General features: G+C 38.4%; 1 long non-coding RNA gene across 1 annotated transcript; it reads left to right on the top strand.

The window, feature by feature from the left end:
• The first annotated feature begins 1,353 nt into the window (after positions 1-1,353).
• Positions 1,354-22,542, top strand: LOC136267314 (uncharacterized). The gene is made up of 3 exons (XR_010706624.1): positions 1,354-1,414; positions 2,152-2,202; positions 22,268-22,542. It is a non-coding gene; the product is annotated as an uncharacterized lncRNA (long non-coding RNA).
• Positions 22,543-23,893: the final 1,351 nt, after the last annotated feature.

Raw genomic sequence — 23,893 nt, 5'->3', positions numbered from 1 at the left:
ACACACAGTGGTAGACAAATTTCCTAGATACTGCTGCTGCTGTTATCCTTTCATTTGAAGTAGGAGTTTCTAAAGTAGCACAAGTGTCACCATTAGTACTATGACTATTAGTTGTATTGTGATTCTCACCTGATGAATACTCACTAATAAGTATGGGACCCCTGTTCTAAAGCCTATCTTTCCTACAGTGACTATAAATTCATTCTCTTCTTCAGCTTGGTTTAAGTGTGATTAAGCACCAGGATTAGTCCATGGACTACATTTCCTATGATTCTGTCGTTATTTAGTGTGCAACTTGGTACTTTGCATTCAACTGCAGCTCTTTTTGTGCTCATTCCTTTCTTAACAGTGTCCATAGCTGTGCTTTAGTCCATGGTTTTTTCTTGCATGAGTGTTAAACAGCAAGTGCCGACCGTAAATGGTGGAAGAGACATCCCCCCTTTCGACAAGTTTTAGGCATTGTCTATATAGAAACAAATAGTCACAGGCATATTAATACAAAACACTATTAGCAGTTTAACATATGTATACTGTGAAGGTTAAATCCAATGGATTCAGTAGGCATGAGGTGGCTCAGGTGATAGCTAGCTAGTTTAGTAAATTACTGTAAAATCCTAAATATCACGATGACGATAATTAGAATAATTAAAGGTGCTATTTGAAAACAAATATTTATTCATGTATTGTGCCTTTCCTAGGACCTCCCGTGGTGAGCATGGTCATGCCACCGACCATGTCAGGTATGTTGGCATGTGATACAGTAAAATTAATGTTATTTAAGTTCCTAAAATTGGTTTAAGTTCCGTGTGTAATTAGGACTTTTAACTGTTATGTTTTTGCAGTTGTGACATCACCAGCAAGACCATCACCAACAAGACCATCACCAGCAAGACCATCACCAGCAAGACCATCACCAGCAAGACCATCACCTAGGTCGTTGCCAAGGTCCACCAGGGGTTCTCCCTATAGTGATAAGTTAATGTGTAGTAATTGTAACATGAACCAGGGTGATTTATATGATAGCCAGGATAACTGCTTACGGGATATGCAAACAAACAAAATACTGTGACAACAAACCAAAATAAATATTAGTTTAGTACACTGTTAATTAGGTTTGTTTGCTGGGCACCTGGTTTTTAGAAGTAGCACAACATCAACTTGTTTAATTTCATAGCAACATTTCGGGAGTATTTCAGGTCATACTGAAGGGACTTTTGGACTTCTATCAAGGCATCATGAAGGTATTGTGAGGAGGCTGTGATATTTTGGCCTAACCCCTATGATCCCTAATATACCGTACTGCTGTACTGTATAAAATATTGGCTTACTATATATTGTACAGTGTTTATATTGTATCTGTCTATAGGCAGTGGTCCACTGAGGACATCTGACGGTGTCCCAAGGAGTTCCTCTGGTAAGTTACACTAGTATGTATTTATAATGAATCAGTGCAGTAAGTGACATTAGTCGTGTTGTGTACAATGGCGGATCCAGGATGGGGCAAATGCCCCCCCCTCCCTTCACCTTGTGGTGGAGCCAGCCATACTTCTGATTAAAATAGCTATGTAGCTACTAAACTTTATGTCAGTCCAAGATCAGTTTATAAACTCATGAAAATATGCACATTTTAATAGCTTTTATTACAAATCCACTTGAAACCAAAGCAAACCAAAGCCAAAATAACTTTGAAATTGTTACCCAGCACCTTCGTGCGTACTAAGCGCCACTAATAAAATAATTATCGTGTTGCTGTTGTTTAAGACATTCAGAGCTTTTAAACAGCTTTTAAGACTTCACAACCACCTGAAAAAATCAAAATGGCAAAATTAACAGTGAGACACTACTAAGAGGTGATTATTTGCTGCTTCAAAAATGTAGCAACTAATAAGAGAATCTGGCTCTCCCCAACAACTTGGCCTGTTTGTGCCCCTCCCCTTGCCAACTCCTGGATCCGCCCATGGTGTAGTCGTGTTGTGGTTGCAAGCTTAAGGCCAGTTTTCCTTCTGAAGCTCACAGTTCTTTGCTGCATACTAAAATACCCAATTTGAGTTTTTCCTTTTTGTCTTATACTAAATCCATCTCCTCACAATAGGACAAAAGATTAAAAAGCTTGTGGTCTTTTAACTGCTACGTATATATTTTTTGCAATAGGTGGCAGTGGTGTGACACCACCTGCAGCAACGCCTAGGTCAGTACCTAGTGGTAAGTAAATGTGTAGTACAATGGAACCCCTTTAAGAGGACACCCCATGGATCGTGGACAACTTCTTTATAATGGACAGGTCCCAGATAAACAGTGCTAGTAATTTCGTACACCCCTTAAGGCCTTAACTAAGAACACCTCTTTATAAAAAAACATAGGTTGGTGTCCATCTCAGAGGGGTTCTACTGTAATTGTAATATATGCCAGGGTGCACACTGTATGTACTGTGGATCGTGTATGTATATGTACTATGCAGTCTTCTGTTGCTGGCTAATAACCAGTGTTGGGTGACCAATCACCCAGTACAACTGTATGTCTTAAAAATATTTTAGTATCATACAGTATGATAGTACTGTGTAATAGGCACCACAAAGGAGTAGGCATGGTCCACAAAATAACATCACTCAAAACAAGCCTCAATTTTCCCTGAAGACGACAAGGCAGTATTGGTTAGGTAAAACAAAGCCCAAACAAGCTTTCAGATCAACCTGAAATGCTTTCAACAAGTTGCTACGGAATTAAAAAAAAAAAAAAAATTATTAAATGAAACTTTCTACTGACTGACTGAGTGACTGATGCCTTCAGACAGGATACGGGCTTGATTTTTTCACTGTTCAACGTCGCTTCAAAGTGAGAGGTACCTTTTGGTATACCTCAGTACATACAATGCATTCTCAATGGACTTACCTGTGTCCTCCTTTGTGTCCCATTCATGAAAAGTGTCAATTTTGTAGTAGCACATGATGGCTTTTCTTCGTAATGGAAATCGTCCGTATTTTTCATAGTGGCTATTTTGATTACAGAGGTGCTTTTTGAGCAGTTCTTGATTTGTACTGTTGTATAATGGGTTGAACACAGCCGACAATGAAGCATAATGGATACTTCACTTTTCAGATGATAATTGATATAGCCGGGGTGCCCGGTGCCATTTCAGATTGCGGTAAGCATGGGTTCACGGCCAGTCATAATAATTATTTACATATAAGTTAATAAACAAGTACACAAAATTTTTTGGAATTTTCAACTAGAGTAGGGATCATAGCACATCGATAAAAAGTACTGAAAACAAGCTGGAGTAGTGCATGATATTAAATCACATTGATGTAGTGCACAAGCATCACACCTACTTACCTGATCTGCGCTGCTTCAACTTCACTAGGCATGACACCACTATCAATGATTGTGGTGGGTTTGGTAGATGTGCCGGAGTTTGCCTGCCGGGGGAGTTGTTAAACCTTGATACTAGGTCTAAGCCTGGTGATTAGGTGTTAGGTTACTTATGACGTCCGTTGGTTAACCTGAGCACCCCAAATGACCACTAAATAGCTTGGGTGAGTAGGCCACAGAAAGGCAGCTTGGGCTGTCTTTTCACCCAAGCAGAAGATGAGTGGTAAGGAATTATAACATGGGGAGCATACAAGTAAATGTATTTGTGTTAGCATACAGTTGCATAAAAATTGTGCTTTAGCTGTCATGCGAGTTAAGTTGCTTGGATATGGTAGCAAATTCATTAGGGATTATCCTGATATATCTTTGGTAGCTCCATCTACCCAAGGCCTTGATCTGTAGGGAGGTTAACCTGGCTTGATTGGCTGAAGTAGCTGCGCCGATGCGAAAGCTATGTGTATTATACAGTTGAGGGGTCAAATTCAGGTTGCGCAGAATTCTTGCCAGTGCTGATGCGAAGAGATTTCTAGTGAGCATGGTACCATCTGGCCAAACAAACAGTAGCCCTTCCCGTTTTCCTCGTACAATGAGGTAGTCCACAATGGCACGAACTGGGAATATGTCTCTGTTGCTTTTGGAGAGAAAAACGAATGCTCCTTCCCTGAAAGGATCAGTTTTGGATTGTTTGATGTGTAGCTGTACTACTGTTGGCAAGCATCGGCTGTTTAATGTCAGGTCGGCAAGAGAGAGATGGTAAGCTTTATCATAGCTGTGTTGGGATGGAACAGTGAACTTGCTTACGCGGAGGAAGCCATATAAGGCTACACAACAGGCTGCCCATAGCAATTGTCCTGGTATGTTGGAGGCTGCTTGTTAAGATGGTGCTTGATTTTTGCATTATCTTGAGAGTGATTGGGAGACGTTTTCTGGGCCGTCTAGTTTTGGAAGATTCCTTGTGAATGCCTCTTAAGAGTTGCTGAACTCTAGGAATGAAGTGAGAATCAAAGGCATTGTGGTACCCCACTGTAACTTGTGAATGCCGGACTGCTGCCAAGTACACTTTGATTGTGGCATAAGTTAAACCACGTGTAGCTAGGTGGGTGGCAAACAGTAGCAGGTGTCTTTTCTGATGTAGAGATGCTGGGAAGAGAGGATTGCTGGCAGAATCTCATGTACTGTCTGGTACCTGCCTTGTAGGATCTTCGGGTAGCTGGGGCAGCACCTTGGGAGTAGTACTTTCTCATAATTGTATACAGCTCTGGCATTGTGACACCTATAATATGAGAAGGCAAGGGGTCACATGAGGTGTAGATCTACGTCTACGTACGTATGTATGTGTTTGTGGACAAAGAGGTGTTGAATAAATGTGCATCATTATGATGTGAGGCATGAAAGTGCTCGCATTATTGATCACACATTTCAATAAGTACAGTTAGTGCAAAATTACAATACATGGTAACCAAATAAACGCTGGCTTAAACTACTCGCAGCAAAGTGTTTCTGAAGGGTTTTCTGAATCGTGATGAAGTCCAATCTGGTCCAGGCGGGGAAAGAATTTGTGTAATGATGCTGGGATGGGTGCTGGTAATCTGGTGGCTCTTGGGTTTGCTAGGTGAAATAGAGACATCTGGTTTCGTGAAAGTTGATCAGCTGCAGTGTTGGTGACGTCCAGGATGTGTGTGGCTGTCAAAGCTATGTCATAATGGGCTGTAAAGAACCAAAGGCTGCGAAGAAGGTGCATTACAAGTGTTTGCTTGGCTGTGCCTTTGTTAATGGAGGTCACCAGGCTGAGGCTGTCACACTGTAGTAAGATACTTTGTTTGGCTAATAATGGACCCCACACAGCTACCATTATGACAACAGGAGCAAGCTCTTTTGCCATGATATCTTGGTGCATCCATTCATCTGACCACCTTAGTTGAAGCCAACGGTGATTATAAACTGCACCACAACCCCATGATCCTGAAGCATCGGGCAATTGGAGTGCTAGTCGCCATGGTAGGATGGCGTAGGATACTTAAGCTATTCCAATAGCATACGAATGTGTACCACCAGGCTAAGTATCGAAACTGTCTGTTCAGCTGGGTATATAAAAATGTAGTTTCTTGAGTTTTGCTGCAGTCACATACATTCTGGCTGTAAAGGTACGGCCACACCTCACCACTTTTGAGGCATACTGAAGGTGGCCAAGTAGAGAAAGGATCTTTCGCTTAGTAGCCTTTTTTTCCAAGCCACTGTGAAAGCATTTCCTGTAATCTTGCTAATTTATCCTTTGGAAGTCTCATTTCCATTCGGGATGTGTCAATGGTGATTGCTAGAAAGGAAAGTGAAGTTGTAGGACCCTCAATTTTCTCTGATGCTAGAGGGATCCCAAGATAAGAACACAACTGGATGAAGGTGTCAAGGTCCTGCTGGCAGTCAGATGAGTGTTGTGGGCCCATCAGAAGGAAATCATCAAGGTAGTGTAGCATGCATGAAACTCCATGTTGACCAGCAATCCAGGAGACTAAGTCTGCTAAAATGTTAAATAACTTAGGAGCGGAACATAGGCCAAATGGTAAGCATTTATCTATATACACTTGCTTATACCACAGCATTCCCAGCAGGTGCCTATCAGCTGGGTGTTTAGCATTAAAAAGAATTATTTATTTATCCCTTTAGTAAAATGCAAAATTTATGTCTCAGTCTTTAATATAATACACATGTACAGAACATGTAGGATAGAAATATACTAATTGGTGTGCATTATAATTGTGGGCCAAATTGTTCAATAGTTACTGCATTGGGCTGCTCACCTGGAGGTCCAGGGTACAGATCCACAGTGGGGAACATTAAAAAAATTTTTTTTTTTTAACTTTAAGTGGGTGCTGGCATCAGGGGTTCGATCCCTGGACCAGGAACAGCCAGTTTCCTCCCTTACCCTAACAGCTTTCTTCTGGTAGGTTAGCTAGGCCAAGTCACCAGCAAAGCCGATGACCAAGTCCGCGTGTGGGCCATGTGGTGCCCCACCGGCTGCCCCCTGCATCTATGACCAAGCCCGTGTGTAGCTGGGGAGCAATCAGGATTGCGCCAACTTCCCAATGTGAAATGGCACCCATTAGTGACATTTTTTTACATTTTCTGGACTTTTTGGTAGCACCATTTTGTTTAATTACCTTTTTGTTTCATTTTCTGGACTTTTTGGTAGCACCTATTTTGTTTAATTTAAACATTTTCTGGACTTTTTGGTAGCACCTTTTTATCATTATTTTTACACTTTCTGGATTTTTTGGTAGCACCTTTTTGTTTAATTACCTTTTTGTTTCATTTTCTGGACTTTTTGGTAGCACCTTTTTTGTTTAATTACTGTTTTTTACATTTTCTGGACTTTTTGGCAGCACCTTTTTGTTTAATTGCCTTTTTGTTTCATTTTCTGGACTTTTTGGTTGCACCTTTTTGTTTAATTATTTATTTTTAAACATTTTCTGGACTTTTTGTTAGCACCTTTTTGTTAATTACCTTTTTGTTTCATTTTCTGGACTTTTTGGTAGCACCTTTTTTGTTTAATTATTTTTTTTTACATTTTCTGGACTTTTTGGCAGCACCTGCTTGTTTAATTATTATTTCTTTACAGAAATTGTAAATAAGAATGTGGTATATCTAATCAAAGAATTGTACAGCAAGCTAGAGTTCTACTGTTCCATGGCACCATTGCTCATTTCCAATCCACTACTTTAGTCTGAAGTATTTATCTACACATAGAGTAGTACCATGCAGAGTATACTGTAATAGTACAAGCATCACCCTGCGATAAGTACACTCACTCCCCAAAGGTATATTAATATCTCTTCTTAACTTGTTGATACTTCACACTAATAATTATGATTGTTTAGCATTAAAAAAAATTATTTATTTATCCCTTTAGTACAATGCAAAATTAATGTCTCAGTCTTTAATATAATACACATGTACAGTGCACGATGGATAGAAATATACTAATTGGTGTGCATTATAATTGTGGGCCAAATTGTTCAATAGTTACTGCATTGGGCTGCTCACCTGGAGGTCCAGGGTACAGATCCACAGTGGGGAACATTAAAAAAATTTTTTTTTTGTTTTAACTTCAAGTGTGATGTATTTAAATAGCACATAAAATACTATTCCATCAGTGCCTAGCTGATGAACCAGAGTGGTTGAAGGAGACCGCTTGGGAAACCCTGCGGGTGGTGCTGGCATCAGGGGCTCGATCCCTGGACCAGGAGCAGCCAGTTTCCTTCCTTATCCTAACAGCTTTCTTCTGGTAGGTTAGCTAGGCCAAGTCACTAGCAAAGCTGATGACCAAGTCCGCGTGTGGGCCATGTGGTGCTCCACCGGCTGTCCCCTGCATCTATGACCAAGCCCATGTGCAGTTGGGGGGCAATCAGGATTGGGCCAACCTCCCAATGTGAAATGGCACCCATTAGTGACATTTTAAAAACATTTTCTGGACTTTTTGGTAGCACCTTTCAATAGTCAGAGTAAAGAAAAAAAGGCGGCCAAATTACCAGCCAATTAGAGTTACAAAGAATTAATTTAGGATGTAGCAAGGGTGAATGTATAGAACACAGTTGAATGATTAGGATTCAATGTTGCAAGTTTATAATTGTAGAAAGTTGTATCAACTTAACTTTTCGTCTTGGCCGCTTCAGATATCAGCTGTTTTGGTTGCCAGTTACTTTTATTTACCTGTTCTACAGCCAAGGTATTTTTTGGTAATCATAGTCAGTTGTAGTAACATTATTGATTCTTGGCCCCTCTAGATATCAGCTCTTTCAGTTACCCATTAACTTCATGGAGCGTTTTTCTACAGCTTATCTGTTTTACATGGGGTTACAGATACTTGTAGTTTCTTGGTCGTGCCTTTTTTACAGCAAAGGTGTTTTTGGGGGGGTATAATTAATACACATGTACAGAGCACGTAGGATAGAAATATACTAATTGGTATGCATTATAATTGTGGGCCAAATTGTTCAATGGTTACTGCATTGGGCTGCTCACCTGGAGGTCCAGGGTACAGCTCCACAGTGGGGAAAAAATTTTTTTTGTTTTAACTTCAAGTGTGATGTATTTAAATAGCACATAAAATGCTACTCCGTCAGTGCCTAGCTGATGGACCAGAGTGGTTGAAGGAGACGGCTTGGGAAACTCCACGCGTGGTGCTGGCATCAGGGGCCCGATCCCCGGACCAGGAACAGCCAGCCTCCTCCCTTATCCTAACAGCTTTCTTCTGGTAGGTTAGCTAGGCCAAGTCACTAGCAAAGCCGATGACCCAAGTCCGCGTGTGGGCCATGCGGTGCCCCACCGGCCGTCCCCTGCATCTATGACCAAGACCGTGTGTAGTTGGGCGGCAATCAGGATTGGGACAACTTCCCAATGTGAAATGGCACCCATTAGTGACATGTTTTAAAATATTTTCTGGACTTTTTGGTAGCACCTGTTTGTTTAATTATTTAAAAAAAAGATTTTTGGACTTTTGGTAGCACCTTTTTTGTTTAATTATTCTTTTAAAAACATTTTCTGGACTTTTTGGTAGCACCTTTTTGTTTAATTATTTTTTTTACACTTTCTGGACTGTTTAGTAGCACCTTTTTGTTTCATTTTCTGGACTTTTTGGTAGCACCTTTTTTTGTTAAATTTTTATTTATTTTTTTACATTTTCTGGACTTTTTGGCAGCACCTGCAGGCTGCTTGTTTAATTATTATTTCTTTACAGAAATTGTAAATAAGAATGTGGTATATATAATCAAAGAATTATACAGCAAGCTAGAGTTCTGGTCCGTGTATTTTCTCGCCACTCGAAATTCAAAACGTTTGGAAATAAGATTTTTGATCTTTCTCTTGTGTAATTCGAATTTTATACATTTGGAAATAGGATTTTAAAGTTGAACTTTCTGTCGTGTAATTTCGAACTATTGGAAATAGACTTCTCCCCGTGATCCAGATATACTAGTCGAGAATCTATGACTATCAGTTACTATTTGTCTATTTACCACCCTTTCATTGAATGTAGCTACACTGCGGCGGATTTCAGCGGGGAACGTGCGAGTCTGGTCAGCTAGTGAGTGTGGGTCTTGTTATAACGCCGTTACTGACTCTGAGCTAGACACTACGCAGCGGTTGTGAGTGAGGCTGGCCTTCCGGTGAAGTGATATTATGTTATGATTCTTAAACTCGTGTCCTGTCACTGAGCTCAGGGCGAAGTCTCGATTCAGTGAGGCACGGTGAGTGTGCATTATGGCCGCTGCTAACTCAGTGGTGGTTGAGAACATCATGGCGACAGTACAAAACTTCTCCAATAAAACTGGACTAGATATCCTTGTAAACATGATATTCTCTTATCACAGAGTCTAAAAGATTCCACTTTATGCAAGAGCTCAGGGGCCATTGCACATAATAGCAAACCACGAGGGTGTACTGAGGTAAAAGAACTAGAAACATCTCATAGTGGTGGTGCAAGCAAGTCAAACCTACAGAAGACACAAACCTACAAGGAAGTTTTTTTTTCAATTCTCCAAATGATTACAATAGTGTAAACTGTGGACACGTCATGTGCTGCCACGTAAGGTTACTCCAAAAATTATAGTTTCCCATCTGGATGTTTTCAATTTTGGTACGGGCCGGAGGCTTTATTGATTATCAATTTTATCAGTGTGACTGCTCTATTAGAGTATCTCGATCCTGACTGGATTTCAAGGCAAGGAAACTAGTGAGTTAACCATAGGTATCAACTACCAAACTGTATTTTAGTGTTGTGGTTTTTGGCAATGCAAAATGGGAGGCTCCATAGGTAATTTTCATATAGCTAACTTCTGCTGGGCAGAATATGTACACATGCTATTGGAACACAAATTTGTTTTCTCAGGAGCAAGGAGCAGAGTAGTATAAGATGTAAGTAGTACAGTATATCCATGCTGGGAAAGTTATGGCTGAAAGTTGCATTGACATGTGGCCGGATTTTGACACTGATAATTAAGTGTGACAGAAGAGTCCCACAACATTTATATCATAAAATCGACGTACAACAATACATAATTGTTTATTGAAGTGTTTGGTGACAATCACTTTCTTGAGTTGAGCCCAAAACATTGTTATGTCCTTGCAACCTTGTTAAAACCAACCTGATTCCCAAATAACATTTAATTTGCCATCATCTTACCCAACTTCTGTTCTATATCCTGTGTAATTTCCAAGCAGAATACATGTAAATCCTCAGAAGCTAAGTTGTAGCCTCCTGAAGGACCCCCACCATTGAATTTTCCCCACTTCTTTCCCTGCAGAAATTACGGTTATGCATTTAAATGCAATTTTGTGATCCACGTCTTGTCCTGCAGAAGTTACTGTAATGAATTTTAAATGTAATTTTGTGACACAGTAGTATACTCTAATAGAGCAGTCACCCTAATAAAACAGTCAACCAACAGTAATGGTAAACTGGATGCTGAAATTTTTGAGAAGATATTGGGAAATATGTCCCCTAATTTAGTAAATGTCTCGAGATCAAGATGTATCCTAATAGAGAAGTCACCCTAATTCTACAGTCAAGCTGCTATTAATAGTATCGTGATAAACTGCTAAAATCACTCTTAGATTCAGTCTCAGAGAATCTGATTTTCTTGGACATGTCTTAGGGGTGAATCCAGGCTTTTAAAAAGGCAGGGAGTAGCTATGTGTTCTACTCTGGAACATTGTTGGTGCAGTTGCAGTGTATGTAGGTACCTATTCCATACCAAACAATTGCTTCCCAGCAATGTTTCACTGTAGAAGTATAGTTCAAGACCTTATAAACTTCCAAAACTTCAAAATTTTAGAGAAAGTTTCAAGATTTTTTCAAAATATATTTTTAAGACTATGATGTACTCATAAGGTGATGCGTTAAAACACTTTTGGTTGCTTCAAATATGAAAAGGCTTTTAGATATTAATAGATTTATAATTGTGTGGGCAGCATTTTATAGTCTAGTTTTTGGTTTAGTACTAGTACTGTTGACTTAAGAATTTTAAACTTCTGTTGCAGTGCATGAGGTGTTCTCAATTTATAACACAAAATATTTGAAAACACCAAGCCATCAAATACCACTAGCCAACAAAGAAGAGACAAATGACTACCACATCAAACCACAGACAAATGATTTCTGTTTAACTTATACCAGAAATCATTACACCAGAACAACACTTGTGTACTCACTGATAATCACATTTCCCACAGCTGAATCAGTAAATGGTACTTAAGTCAACTTTTGCATGCATGCATGCAATTTGAGTAGTCTTCTTTATGGGTCTAATGTTAACAGTCATTACCAAACTGCATGGTGTACATGAGCTATAGCTTGAGCCAAAATTTGTGTGTTATTAACCTAATGCCTGATGATGCATTAACCAAAGTGCATCACAGTTGTGAACGTGTATCTTAAACGCTGGTAGTAACTGCCACTAATTGGTCTAAGAAGACTGCTCAAATTGCACATGCATGCAAAAGTTAAGTTACAGTGCCTTTAACTAATTCATTTGACAAGTCTGTACATACTGAATGTCAAATGTAGTTCAATTAAAATAGGAAGACCAACCACTATTATTATTTTTTCAAGCAGAAAATTAAGGATTGTTTAATTAGAGTGTTTTGAGTGTGCACTTTATTAGACTTCTTAAACTCCATTGATTCATTGTTATGACATTCAAGTCCCCAAATAGGCATCAGATTAATCATAAAATAATTGGGTTATATTATTATTATCATTATTGTTTACTGTGCAAAACATCTTACAAACAATACGCACAGCTAATGGTACAATTAATCAACAAATTATATAATTAATAATTGTCCAGTTAGCTTTGCTTTAAATTGTTCTAAACTTGAACAGGTGATGAAGTCATCAGGTATGTTGTTCCAGACCTTTATAGTTGATGGGAAGAATGAGTGAAGATATGAATCTATTCTAGTGTTTGGTTGTAGTAGCCTCATAATAGTACTTATGTAGTTCAGTAAACATTAACTATTATAATAGATGAAATGGTAGATAGACAAAAACAGCATATAATATTATCACCACATAGAAAATAATGATACCTTTATAAAACTATTTGTGCTGTCTGGTGACTTGTACATGATCGATCTGTACTCTTGTCATTAGCCTGGCGTGATGATCACTCATTACAATGTGTATGCATGTTGACTCCTTCTTAGTTATGCATATATGCTTTGCATGTTGACATTTCCCAGTCACAGTTTGCATGCTGACTTGTCCTATAGGCTATAGCTAGCAACATTGATTTGTCCCTACTAAACTTTGCATTTTGACTTGCACTGACGTGTCCTAGCTATTGCTATACAACTTTGAATGTTGACTTACTCTAGCTGCACTGACTTACATCTTAGCTAAATATTGCATGTTGATCTGTCCTAGCTGACATGTTCTAGGTACACTGACTGACTTGTCCTAGCTAAACTTCAAATAGCTACATCATCTTGAACTTTGCATGTTAACTAGCCCTACATTGACTTGTCCTAAGTAAACTCCATTGGTGGCCAGTGCTATAATAGCTATAATGTTATGTTCTAGCTAAACATTAAAGGCTGACTGTGATGGCTACACTGACTTAACTTTGCATGTTAGCCTGTGATATATATCAAGACACACGGTAGTGTGTCGTGCGGCCCAAGAAGCCGGTGCGCCACACCGTGAGTATATTGACAGGAAGAACGAAAACGTCATTTTCACACCTTTGTATCTCGGTGATCACTTATCTGATTGGAACCAAATTTGCTACACAGTTGCCCGCCAGCCAAGGGAGTCTACATTCCAAATTTGAAGGAAATTGCTCCAGCCATGTCCGAGATACGAGCTGCCAAAGTTTCGTTTTTTTTTTCTTCGTTTTTTTTTTCTTCTTCTTCGTCTTTTCGCACACTTGCAAAAATTGCTATAACAAGCAAACGCGTACTCCGATCGCCTTGAAATTTGGCACACAGAAAGGGAGTCCAAAGGCGAATCCTAGCATCAAATTTGGTACAAATCCGATGAATGGTTCAGGAGTTATGACCGATTATTCGCGTAAAACAAGATCGATTTGTTGTCACGCCTACAGGGTAAACCGCTTCATGGAATGAGTTGAAAATTGCTATGTAGATGGAGTAACCATCGTAGGAGTGCCTTATGGTGGTTTGAAAGGAATCGAGATAAAGACCACGGAGATATGACACAAAACCCAACCTGTGTCACAATTACGCGATCGATTTTTATGAATAAAAAAGTATTAGTTTTCACGCCTACTAGGCAAACCGCTTAGAGCAATGAGCTGAAAATCGGTGTATAGCTGGAATAATCTTCATAGAAAGTCCTTGCAGTAGTACAGAAGAATCGGATTACAAACCACTGAGTTATGATTCGAAAGCCAACTCCGTGTAGCAAATGCGAGATCGAGATACTCTAATAGAACAGTCACCCTAATAGAGCATTCGGCTAATTTATTTACTCCATTATAGAATTTTATTACATCACAAGTTATTCTGTAGGGAGTTCAGCTGCAAACTGTTAATCTTATAGACAGTTCAGCAAGAAGACAGTCACCATGTGGAGAGTTAAGCAAATATATCACTATAGATATTCAGAACATTACAAGTCACACTGAAGAAAGTTTAGCTATAAAAAAAGTCATGCACTGTGTAGAGAATTCAGCTACAATTAAGTCACTCTCTAGAGAATTCAGTTACACAGAATTCAGCTACACACAAGTCACTGTGGAGAGAGTTCAGCTACAAACAAACCAACCTGTAGAGCGATCAGCTAGAAACAAATCACCCTGAAGAGAGGTCAGCTACAAAAAATCACCCTGTAGAGATATCAGCTAGAAACAAATCACCCTGAAGAGAGGTCAGCTACAAAAAATCATCTGGTAGAGAGATCAACTACAAACAAAACACTTTGCAGAGAGTTCAGCTACAAACAAATCAACCTTTAGAGCAATCAGCAACAAACAAATCAACCTGTAGAGAGATCATCTAGAAACAAATCAACCTGCAGAGAGATCAGCTACAAACAAATCAGCTTGTAGAGAGATCAGTTACACACAAATCAACCTGTAGAGAGATAAGCAAGAAACAAATCACCCTGTAGAGAGTAGCTACAAGCAAAACACCCTATAGAGAGTTCAGCAACAAAGAAACCACCATGTAGAGAGTTCAGCTGCAAACAAATCACCTTATAGAGAGTTCAACTACAAACAAATCACCCTGTAGAGAGATCAGCTAGAAACTAGACACAATGTAAGCAGTTCAGCTACAAGCAAATCACCCTTTAGTGAGTTCAGCTACAAACAAATCAACCTGCAGTGAGATCACCTACAAAAAAGCACCTTGTGCAGAGTTCAGCTACAAACAAATTACCCTGTAGAGAGATCGGCTACAAACAAATCAACCAGTAGAATGATCAGCTACACACAAATCAACTTGTAGAGAGATCAGCTACAAACAAATCACCCTGTAGAAAGATCAGCTAGAAACTAGACACAATGTAAGGAGTTCAGCTACAAGTAATTCACCCTGTAGAGAGTTCAGCTAAAACAAATCAACCTGCAGAGAGATCAGCTACAAATAAATCACTTTACAGACAGTTCAGCTACAAACAAATTACCTTGTAGAGAGATCGGCTGCAAATTAATCAACCTGCAGAGAGATCAGCTACACACAAATCAACTTGTAGAGAGATCAGCTACAAACAAATCACCCTGTAGAGAGATCAGCTAGAAACTAGATACAATGCAAGGAGTTCAGCTACAAACAAAATCACCCTTTAGTGAGTTCAGCTACAAACAAATCAACCTGCAGTGAGATCACCCACAAAAATGCACTTGTACAGAGTTCAGTTACAAACAAATCACCCTGTAGAGAGATCAGGTAGAAGAATTCACCTTGTAGAGAGTTCAGCAACAAAGAAACCACCATGTAGAGAGTTCAGCTGCAAACAAATCACCCAGTAGAAAGATCATCTAGAAGAAGTTACCTTGTAGAGAGTTCAGTTACAAAGAAACCATCATATAGAGAGTTCAGCTACAAAGAAATTACCCCGTAGAGAGTTCAGCTAGAAGAAGTCACCTTGTAAAGAGTTCAGCTACAAAGAAACCATCATGTACAGAGTTCAGCTACAAAGAAACCACCTGTACAGAATTCAACTACAAACAAATTACCCTGTATAGAGATCAGCTAGAAGAAGTTACCTTGTGGATAGTTCAGCTACAACAATTCACCCTGTAGAAAGATCAGCTAGAAGAAGTCACCTTGTAGAGTGTTCAGTTACAAAGAAACCATCATGTAGAGAGTTCAGCTGCAAACAAATCACTCTGTAGAGAGTTCAGCTACAAAGAAACCACCATGTAGAGAGTTCAGCCTCATACAAACCACCTTGTAGAGAATTCAACTACAACAAATCACTCTGTAGAGAAGAAGTTACCTTGTAGAGAGTTCAGCTACAAAGAAGCCATCATGTAGGGAGTTCAGCTACAAAGAAACCACCATGTAGAGAGTTTAGCTGGAAACAAATCACCTGTAGAGAGTTCAGCTAGAAACAAATCACCCCGTAGAGAGTTCAGCTGGACGAAGTCACCTTGTAGAGAGTTCAGCTGCAAAGAAACCATCATGTAGAGAGTTTAGCTGCAAACAAATCACCCTGCAGAGATTTCAGCTGCAAAAAAATCACCCTGTAGAGAGTTCAGCTAGACGAAGTCACCTTATAGAGAGTTCAGCTACAAAGAAACCATCATGTAGAGAGTTCGGCTACAAAGACACCACCATGTAGAGAGTTTAGCTGCAAACAAATCACCTGTAGAGAGTTCAGCTAGAAACAAAATACCCTGTAGAGAGACCAGCTAGAAGGAGTTACCTTGTAGAGAGTTCAACCTACAAAGAAACCATCCTGTATATAGTTCAGCTACATTTCAAGTCACCCAGTAGAGAGATCAGCTGCAAAAAACTATCCTGTGGGGAATAATGGGCATGTAATAAATATATGTATATAATTTGTATAATTACTAATAAAATCAAAAATAATTGAAGTACTAAAATTCTTCTTTAAGTTCTTTTCTTCTTCCTGTAGTAAAGAAAAAACACATGGGTTAAAAAAGCCCCAAAGCCAGCCATAGGCCGGCTTTGCAGTATACAAATACAAAAAGAAGTGATATCTAATCAAAAACAGCCAAGCTGTAAAAAAAGGTGCGGCCCCCAAAAAGGCCATGGTGAAAAAAGATGTGAAATCCAAGGTGGCGGCCAAGAAATGGCTGTGATGGTAGGTTAATGGTTACATTTTAATAACGACAATTTAGGTGAATTTTGTGCCGCTTGGTCTTGGCACCAAATTCACCTGAATTGTTGTTATTAAAATGTAACCATTAACCTACCATCACAGCCATTTCTTGGCCGCCACCTTGGATTTCACATCTTTTTTCACCATGGCCTTTTTGGGGGCCGCACCTTTTTTTACAGCTTGGCTGTTTTTGATTAGATATATATAGCTACTATGATTTGTCTTAGCTAAATTTTGCATGTTGATGTTGACTTGTGCTACATAGCTACAGTAACTTGTCCTACGTACATGTTGACATGTTCTACACTGACCTATCCCAGCTAAAGTTTTTGTGTTGACGTCCTATAAAGCTACACTGACTGTGACTTGTCCCCAGTAAACTTTTATTTTAATTGGCATGCTGATCTGTCCTATATAGCTACAATGACTAAACTTTGCATGTTGAGTACAATGACCTGTCCTAACTAAATTTTGCATGTTGACTATAGTGCTAGTACAATGGTTTGTCCTAGCTAAACTTTGCATATTGATTTGCAATGACTAAACATGCATGTTGACTAACGCTAGCTACGTCCTAGCTAACCTTTGCATGCTGACTAATGCTAGCAAGTCTAGCTATGCAATAACTTTTCCTAACTAAACTTTGCATGTTGACTTGTGCTGGTACAATGACTTAACCGTCCTAGCTAAACTTTACAAGTCTAGCTACTTGTCCTAACTAAACTTTGCGTGTTGACTTGTGCTAGTTGCAGTGACTTGTCCTAGCTAACCTTTACAAGTCTAGCTATATATACAATGACTTGTCCTAACTAAATTTTGTATGTTGACTTGTACTAGCTACAATGAACTAACTATACTTTGCAAGTTGATATGTGCTAGCTACAATGACTTGTGCTAGCTACAATGACCTAAACTTTGCAAGTCTGGCTACAATGACTTGTCATAGCTAAACTTTGCATGTTGACTTGTGTGACTTGTCTTAACTGAACTTACTGGTGATATATAGCTATAATGACTTGTCCTAGCTAAGCTTTGCATGTCACTTTTCCAGTAAAAAGCTACATGCAATGTGTTTAATGAACATGTGAAGTGAAGCAAATACGCAACATCACTGAAAGGTGTAAACTGTCTGGTAAGTAATGCATGCATGTACATGCTATTGTGCAGATTACAGTTGCATGTTAACTGTTTCACTAGCTTTGTTCACTCCTTTGACTTTACTTTGATGATATAATGTTGCCCTAAATTTGATTTTATAGTTTAGGCCATGAAAATGGTACTAAAACAAATTTGAAGGAAACAAAAACAAACATACTAACAAAAAAGTAGTCAGACATATAGCTCCTAAAGGGCATTGTTTTAGTGTTTAATAGTACTTGTACTTAGCCTAGTACAATCACCTCTCCTGGAATCGAAACATTTTCTAACATTTAATTCAAACAAAACCAATTCAATCAGAGGTTTCTCTAATGAAATATGAGTTCATGCCCAATACCAGTCAAAGAAGCATGTCATAAGACAATGGCAAAATCTATTCTTAAATACACCTCACCTGTATGATCTCCATCTAACATGGTGACTATACAGGTGAGGCATATTCAAGAATAGATCCTACCATTGTCTTACAACATGCTTCTTTGACTGGTATTGGGAATGAACTTACATTTCATTGGAGAAACCTCTGATTGAATTGGCTTTGTTTGCATCGTGTTGATTCCAGGAGAATTCCAGGAGAGGTGAAATGCAAGATTTGTATTGAATCATTTTTAAGATACTCATCAATCTCAAGAATGATAGTACAATAGAATGGCCAACGCTTAAACAGCAAGAACTGAAGTTATTTTAAAAGCTGTGATGATGTAAGATACTGAACAACTCTGTATTTGTGGACCATAATTTATAATATAATACTAACCACACTTGGTGCCACTCTTTTAAACTAGACACATTATCAACCAGGATAAATGGCTACCATGATTTGTTTTTCCCTTCAACTATCACTTTATGATATAATCCATGACCTTCAGTGCTGGTCACTGTAAAGTGTTAATAATAAATAATAATTAATAATAATAACTGTTGCAATTCTTTTTTAAGTTTCTAAATTACTAGAAGTGACAGCCTTCTCTAGTAGATTGTAATGAACCGAAAGTCAGTTCAACAAACCATACTGGTTATTGACCCAACAGTAAAACTTAGACAAAACAGGGTCACTAAACGGAAAAAAAAACCCACAGAATTCAACTGGGGCTTGAATTCTGGACTACTGCAGCTTTAGGTAAGTGTGCTAACCACTGTGCTACTGCTGCTAGCTACCCACCTCCCCTACCTTTCTATCTTATAAATGTTATATACTCAAGTAGTAGTCTCAGTATATAGTAAGAATAACGTAACATAATTATTCCTTGCTGTCACCATCAGCATCACAAACTTTATTGATCATGTGCATATGCACTACTTCAGGTGCACTAAACTCTGCACTGAATGTCTGAGTGCCATTAGCTATGCAGGGTTGGAAAAGTAACAAAGGGGTTGCACCTCCTCCTTGGTTCATACAATGAGGAAATATATCTTGCTATTGTGTATTTTCCTGTTCCTTTTTGCATGATTCTGACTGCTCCCACCAATACAGGACACTGAGAATAATGCATAGTCCTTCCACCTTTTAAGATTGTGATACTCTAATAAAGCAGTCACATGCATGTAAAAGTACGTGTACAGTTGACTTATAATTAATCATCAATAATTACTTTCCACCCCATCTCTGTTCTGACTGCTTTTGGGGATGGGAAACAAGCAGTGCAATAATGATGACTAATTATATAATTTTCAATTGGTAAAATCACAACAATTATTGTTCCATAAAAATGGTTGTTTTGCATCTATTAAAAGTTTTAAACTTCTGTAGCCATGGCAAATGCTCAATGATAAACCAGTCCAGCAGGTGGAATGGGTGTATATATACTACAAAAATAACTAAAGACCACATTGCAAACTTCACCCTTCCCGTAGTTATTTTGGTGGATATGGTATGAATAGCTAAACTTTGCATGTTTACTTGTCTTGCCTACACATTGCATGATATAATGTCCTAGCTATGTACACTTTGCATGACTTGTCTCATTACTCTGAATTACCCTTTTGCTACACCTTTTATGTTGACTTGCCTACAATAGATACACTGACTTGTTCTACAGCTAGCTATACTTTACATATTAACTTGTCCTAGCTTTGTACACTGTATTGTCTTAGCAATACACCTTGTGTGATGACTCTTGTCACTTGCATGTTCAGTTTTCTTACCTATACATATGATTTGTTGTATAGACTTGTCCTAGTTACAGTTTACATGTTGACTTACCTAGGACAAGTCAATGTAGCTAGCACTAGTCAACACACAAACTTTAGCAGGGACAAGTCACATGCAATCAGTGTAGCTACTATAGGACAGGTCAACATGCATAATTTAGCTAGGATATGTCAGTGTAGCTAGAACAAGTGAGTGTAGTGTATAGGCTGAAACTTTGGTAAACACTAATATGTGCTGAGATATTAAATTTTATATATAAAATTTACAAAATGTAGTTCTACTGGTAAACTGCCCATTCCATGTTAAATTTTATTTTGTGGCACATATATACTGCAAATACTCAAGTACTTGTATAGAATTTTGGCACTTGGAATAGTAAGATTGACATTCAAGTACTACCAGCTCACACAATGTATTTGTCATCATGAAATGACACCATGAAGACTGTAGAGTTTAATATAGTTCCCAGTTGCTGTAAGAACACTACTTGAAAACTACAGAGATCAGACAAAAATGAGAGAAAATAAGAACAAGAAATGACACATAGGGTTTGTTAGCAGAAAGAGGCTGTGAAATTGATATTACAAAGTACGTTTAAATATTTACATGTAAGCGTAGCTATAGTGGTAGACCATAATTCCGAATTGTCATGTGCAGATTACTTTATATATTAATACCATACCTGTTTCACTGCCCATACAAAAGTCTCAATAGTAGCAGTGAAATTTATCCTGTATTTCACTGGTAGCAGCGAAAAAGTCGTAATTGCAATTTCATTGGCTAGAATTTATGTTAACAATATAGCGTCAATTAGTGTTGACACGTGTTTAGTACATAGTGACAAATTGCGTACATAGCAATGCTAATGCAAAGCATGCGTATATGCAGTGAGTATGGTGTTAACATGGGTATAGCAGTGAAATTTGGGATAAATACCACTGGAATTTATCCCAAATTTCACTGCTACCCATGCTATTACTAGTACATATAGCATGCAGTAATTGCAGGTTGCTCTAATATACAAATATATATACACGAGTACTTATACAAAGTACTTGTATTTAACTTAAATACTTTCTGTACTGAAGTTTTTTGCCAAGTACACTTGAACAATTAAATTATTTATAAGTATTTTGCACCTTTTAGTACTTGTTAAAGCACTGCAGTGAGTGCAATACAGAAAATATAGCATGAGGGTGTGGTCAAGAGACAAATATGGCATGAGGTGACTGAAGCCTTGGCTTGAGACCACACCCCCATGTTTTCCATAGTGCATGAGCATACATGGTTCTTTAACTCAAGAAGGTAACTATAATACAGTTTATCATGACATGATTTCAGTGGCAGCGAGAAAACTAGTGCCTATTTGTAATTAGCAGATTCTAGATTAGGCCATGAAAAGTTAATTATTTGTTTCTGGTTCCCTTCCTGGTCATGTTTTTGCAGAATGAATTGTGCAATCACCATACAATAATTTATAATATTTTATATCGGTTGAAAGGTTCAAGTCTTGTAAACACTCTTTCTTATAAAGATGCACTAACTTTATGTTAACCTTGTTTTCTCCTATAATTCATGTACTGCTATGTCAAATGTAGTACAACCACATCAGAAGTTGCAATTAAACAACATCAACAAAAAAAAAACAAGCCTGGTCACCTGGTCAATTTCGGGGAATTGGTAGGACCAGAAACATAGAATTAATTTTACACAGCCTTAATTTGTAGACCAGCGTTGAAACCAGGTCGGGTCATCCGGGTCACATTTTCTCCGGGTCATCCGGGTCTGACCCAGAAAGGATCACGTGAGAAACGAAATTGTTCTTTTGACGACGTGGAACTTATAAATGCTATTGCGTAGCTCTTTCGTGAACCACGCCCACTTATCGCATTACCAACATATGCTCAGCCATGCCCATCTGTTAGTAAGTGCAGTATGTAGCACGAAACTGAGGGTATCTATGGTGAGGGGTAGCTATTGTCAGTAGGTGAAGACCTTTTTTTTTTTTTTTTTTTTTTTTGGTCTTCAACCTACAGCTAGGCTGAAGTTGCAATATTTACTCAACACGAATCGAACGCTCAAAATGTAGACTTGTTCGCTCGCTCGAGACTAGCCGAAACACGTCTCGGCTTTAATTAATCCGGGTCACATCCAGGTCAATCCGGGTCACATCCGGGTCAAATCCGGGTCAGTGGGTCATCCGGGTCAGCAGTAGTGACCCGGTTTCAACGTTGTTGTAGACTATATAATGCTGAGTTATCACATAATTTGGGATCCATCAGATCCAGAATTCACTCAGTAGTAAGACAGGAGGATGAGGAGAACGACTGAGGAAGGCTAGCTATGGTGTATGTGAGTAATGGACAGTTTGTACAGCTACCAAATCTTTCGAAAGTGTTAAATTGCCATTAATGTGACAAAGTTGAAGGTGTCAATATCAAGTGGCCACTGAATGATTGGCTGGACTTACAATGATGGACAGTTTAGTGAACAATAATATTTAATACTGAATCATATGATTATTGTAGTGGAATTTCAAACATTTGTGTGTAGCCATTAATTTGTTGATAGTTGCTATGGTAATGTTGTTGATAGCTTTGTTAGTGGGGGTAATTGTGGTCACTCCAGTGTCTCTGTGGGTTGTGTCACATTCACACTAAGTATGTTTTATTACCATACAAAGGAAAAAAAAAGTATACACTGATGAAAAATGAAGCCTATACCTACAGTATATAGGCACAGCATGGAAAATAAAGCAAACCTTTTCCCCTTTAAACTTAGGTGTTATCATACATTTAATGTAAATATCATAATTAAATAAAGTTGGTAAAAAACTAAAGAATTCTATGAAGTTCTACGCTACATCTGTGAAGTTTGCCACTGAGTTTTCCAATCAGGATCACATTACAATGGAACCTCTCTTAACCGGATGGTCTGGTACATATTACCATCCGTATCTCAGAAATTTCCATAACCATTATTGCTATCAGTTAGTGCTATGCAGTTTAATGAACAGAGGAGGAAGTCACTACAGAGCATTCATGGTCACTTCCCTGGGCTGTAAAAATGTATTATCACCTAGAGACCAAGTGGTATATAATTATTAGTAAAATAACCACCAAACAGGTAAATAGCCTATATATAGGCTCCCTCCCTGTGCTTTCATCTAAACCAAACTTCATTATGGTCAATAGACTACAAGTCACATGACCATAGTCACTGTAACATGATGATGACAATGACAATGCTATCTGGAGAATTTACTTAAGAAAATTAGTGCTAGCAAACAACATTGTTTATTTTGATCAGCATCATCTGCAGGTTCCACTGAGTCATCCTTTAACGTTGATTATATGATGAAAGGTTTTACATACCATAATGGTTCTGTGACCCACTTTTACTTGTAAAGAACACTTATATACAGCAATAGTTGAAAAGTACATACTTCTACTTACTGTCTGTACTTTACTTAAGTATTCCCTTGATTTCAACTAGAGTACTAACATGGTGTACATTTTCATATCAAATAATAGAACTAAAATTAATGTTTAAATCACATAGAGTAAACCAATGCCAGTTCCACATACCACATACCACATCCTTTATTCAATTTTGGTTGGTTATAGCGTGCATCTTGGTTATTACAGTTTCCAGTTTGTTTAAATATGCTTTTACTATTTTCTTACAACTGCATTGTGGGAACCTTATATCATCAATTCTGTAATGACTAGATGTATATACGCTAATGGAATAATTGTATATATGCAACTTACAGTGGTCCTTCCACATTGAGCACAGCATTTGTGCACAGATCTAAATCAAAACTTCCATCTTCCATAGGGAGAAATGCTGCATTGTTTGATACCCCACATAACCATACAGCAGCAGGGTCAACCTGCAGATAAACA

The sequence above is a fragment of the Dysidea avara genome, chromosome 9, assembly GCF_963678975.1.
Source record: "Dysidea avara chromosome 9, odDysAvar1.4, whole genome shotgun sequence".
Taxonomy (NCBI): Eukaryota; Metazoa; Porifera; class Demospongiae; order Dictyoceratida; family Dysideidae; genus Dysidea; species Dysidea avara.
The sequence above is the reverse complement of the archived record's forward strand: the minus strand, read 5'-3'. Positions and strand labels throughout refer to the sequence as shown.